The following is a 4,089-nucleotide window of genomic DNA, read 5'->3' as shown; positions in this document are numbered from 1 at the left end:
ATGGCTCTGTCGTTTGGGGGCTAGGAAATACACAGACGGGAGGAAGCCCAGACGGGCCGTACCTTTTGCTGCGGAAAACTGACCCCCGTTCTTTTCTCTTCCAGAGGCCAAGAGGGTTCCCAAGACACAGTCCGCCAATGGGTCTGCAGACGAAGGGCCCTAAATTTAGTCTTGAAAGAGAACAAATAAATACCTCCTCCGTCCTTGCCCTTTTCTCATATGCTGGTCCCCGCTTCCATGGAACGGTTCACCTGACTCAGCAGGTAGAAAGTAGCTGTTTGGTCCCTCCTAAGGAATGCAATAGCCTCCTTCGCCGCCCCTTGTCTACGTCCCCTTACCTCTTTTTCAGAAGAGGCTAGTGGTTTGCGGCTTCCCTCTTAGGGTTAGCTACAAAGGCTGGGAAGACAATGGATAGGAAGATTCAACAGGTAACTTCTTCCTGCTGCCTGTAAGGCCACGCCCCTAAATTATAACCACGCCCCTTTCTGGAGACTGTCGGGGTGGTTCCGGACCAGCCCGGCCTCCCGTCAGAGTTCAGTCACTCCTTTCGCTCTGCAGAGATCTCGCGGCTATCCTGGGAGTTGTAGTTTGTCTTCAAAGCTACCAGGGCGTTGGGGCCACGCCCCCACATCCTTTCCTGTTCCGTTGAAGTAGTGCCTGATGGAAGTTGTAGTTTCTACGGAGATACGCTATTCTGCGTCTTTCTGATAAACTATTCTGTGTCTTTACAAGGCCAGGTGAACCGCACAAACACTCCTTGGGGTTAGAACAGAGGCCTAATAGGATGGGTCTGAATAGCAAACAATAATGAGGGACATACACTAGGGCATGCGGAGAAATAGGGGACTCTACATCTCACTTGGGAGTAGAGGAGCCCTGGTCATTTAAATCTAGGAGGGTTCTTGCATGCAATTATAACTTCATTTTAGAGATGAGACTGCAAGCCTAGAAAGGTTGCACATGACTTGTCCAAGGTCAGAGCTGAGCCAGAGAGGTGTTGGAAATGGGCTCTCCAGCTGGGACATATCTCCTTGGACTTGGTGGTGGTCACGTTAGACAAGAACACACCGATAGTGTGCATGTAGTGACCCAGGGATGGACATCTGACTCAGGGAAGGGACATATTAGTGTCCCTAATCTCGCAGCTTATGTGTGTATACAGAAGAGTTATCAGGACTGAAAATGAAGTCCAGAGGAAACTCCAGCTGGGCTAGCGCAGGGCAATGAAAAATTATCAGGGGAAGGAAATGGCTTTCAGCGACCAGTGCTATCATGGACACAGCTTAAGTCCAGGATGAAACTAGGAGCCAGAATAATAGGACAGAAAGATAGGACACCAGAGACACGCTCACAGATTAGACCAATGCATACTGGACCAGGAATTCTTACATGCCTTTTTTCCAGGGGTCTGTCTCCACAGTGAACTAGGCCTAAGTCCATGGGCAAGAAAATTAAGTGGAGACACCTCGAAAAATTTAGAGGCCTATGAAGGAGGGGACCCTCAGAATCCAGGGCTCAATTTGGGGAGCCTAAAACACAAGGTTTCCTAGTCACTGACAAAGGGAGGTCTTCTCCCTCAGTAAGCAAGAGCCCCAAACACAGCCCAGAACGGGGGAGGCAAGTTTCCATACATCTGGTTGTGACCCAAGAGACCAGATGAGGAAAACTGAAGCCTGGGCTCCTTCTCACAGTCTGGGGAAATCAGGCATTGGGTGTCCAGCCCCACATCTTACCTCCTCCCCAGAGGGTGGCTTCTGAACCACCCTAAGAAGAGCTAAGTTCTCTGGGCTCTGGGGGAGCTTTAAGATGCTGAGAGTGGGTGACAGGGAAAGGAAAATTGCTCTAAACTCTAAAGCACTGCTCTCCAATAGCATTTTCCATGATGATGCAAATGTTCTAAATCTGTGCCGTCCAATACAGTAGCCACTAGCTCCATGTGCCTACTGAGCACTTAGAAGGTCACGGCACTGAGGAACAGAATTTTTGGGGTTTTTTTGGCCAAACCATGAAGCTTGCGGAGTCTGAGTTCCCCGACCAGTGATTGAACCCCAGCCACAGCAGTGAAAGCGCCAAGTCCCAACAACTGGACCGCCAGGGAACAGAATTGGATGCCAGGGGAATTCTGTTCCCTGAGGAAGAGAATTTTTAACTTTTTAACTTAATTTTTAACAGAATTATTAATTTTTAAACATTCTAATAGGCATTTGGCTAGTGGCTACTGTAATTGACAATGCAGCTCTAGGACCTTGGGGATAACGGATTTAGCTAGACAGCGATGGAGGGAAAGCAGGGATAGTTTAGGTCCTCATCAGGCCCTGTGGGATGGGGCTGGGGTGGATGTCCTCAAACAACCACAGAACACTTCTCATGCATATCTGTCCCCTCTTTTTCTAAGTTGCTCATCACACACTGATATCCCCACTCCTTGATGGTCTCCGGTGAGTTGTTGGATGTCTCTCGGTGAAGGCGCCTGGGAGACAGAGCTTCTCACTTGTCCCTGCCTGCTCTGAACTGTCTCTGGCGGGCGTCAAAGACCACATGCCCGAGCCGGGTGCCTGACCCAGGACAGTAGGGCTTCCAGCTGGTTTTGGGAGGCGTAGACATCTGGCGATAGTTCTGGCAGGCTGGAGGAACTGTATCCATGGGGTGGTACACCCAGTCTTGGCTGCCTGCTCGCCGGGAGGGTGATTGCAGCTCAATCAGTACAGGTACCTCTGAGAAGCTTTGCAGGTCACTGTAGGCCACCTGAGCCCTGGGAGAGCAGGAGTTCTGACTGGGTGGGACAGAAGTCCATGGTATGTGCTTCCCTGCATCCTCCTTTCGAGGAACTGCCTCAGATATAAATGACTGTCAGGTCTGATGTGGGCCCAAAACTTGGACAGAGTCAGTTCCTAGAGGGTTCTTGTGGAGGCCTGGGCTTGGGGTAAGGCCTGGGTTTCTGGAAACTCTGCAGACTTTGGAAGGGCCTGGGGTCCTTGGGAGGACAGAGCCTTGGCTGAGGCCTAGACTCTCATGAAGTTCAGGGGGTTGGGGCTGGCTTGGGGTCTGGGAAGTAGTGGGTAACTGGGGAGGGATGGGGCCCTGGCAAGAGAGGACAGACTGAGGAGACTTGGAGGTTGCGGGAAAGGTGGGGGGTTGTATGAAGGTGGAGGGCTTCTGGTGGTTGCTGTGTTGATGGAGGACCCAGGATCTGGGAGAAACAAGAGGCAGACAAAGAGTGCATGGTGTAAGGGTAGGTCTTGGACTGTACAAATTTGTCTTTGGCATCATTTGAGATCTTCCATTCCATATTCCCCAACTCCAGGTAACCCAGTATGGATCCTGTGGAGGGCTTGGCACTGTCCCCACTACATTGCTTGAGTGTTTGCTCTGCTGTACCAGAGTTCACCAGACCATGCCCCTCTTGGGGCGTGGAGGGGGTACCCAAGTCCTTTCTGGAATACCCAGAGTTCTGAGGGGACACACATGGAATACGTTCTGCTTTACCCTGCAGGCATCGTAGACCACACGGCCGGAGGAGAGGCCTTGGCTGAAGGCAGACAAGGTAGAGGGAATAGAATCTAGGATGGGGGTAGGGGTGGTGGAAGGGACTGGAGTGGTCGTCAGGGCCATGCCCAGCGCTGGGACAGAGGTTGTGGCAGAGATCGGGACAGGGGCTGGTATAGGGGCTAGGGCAGGAGTAGTAGCAGGGGCAGAAGTTGGGGGAGGGACCAGAGTGTCGGCATGGGTATAGGTCAGATGAACACGGGTCAGGGTGCAGACAGAAGTGTGGCCCAGGGACTGGGCTGAGGCATGTGAGGGGGCCTGGGCTTGGGCCTGGGCTGGGGTATGGGCTGAGGTATGCTCAGGGCCATGGACCTGGGCAGGGCTGTGCACAGGGGTGAGGGCTGGGGACGGGGTCTGGGCCTGGGGGGTGGTGTGCTCGGGGGGTGGAATGTGGAGCAAGTCTGGGCCTGAGGTGGGGCGTGCTCAGAGGGGTGGCTGGAGGAGGTCTGGGCTTTGGCAGGAGTGTTCCCAGTGGGGTGCACTAGGGAGAAGGCCTGTGCTCATGGCGTGGCCTCGGGAGCAGGTCTCGGACTGGGGGGGGGG

This window comes from Lipotes vexillifer, unplaced genomic scaffold (genome assembly GCF_000442215.2).
Source record: "Lipotes vexillifer unplaced genomic scaffold, Lipotes_vexillifer_v1.1 scaffold704, whole genome shotgun sequence".
NCBI classification, from domain to species: domain Eukaryota; kingdom Metazoa; phylum Chordata; class Mammalia; order Artiodactyla; family Lipotidae; genus Lipotes; species Lipotes vexillifer.
The sequence above is the reverse complement of the archived record's forward strand: the minus strand, read 5'-3'. Positions refer to the sequence as shown.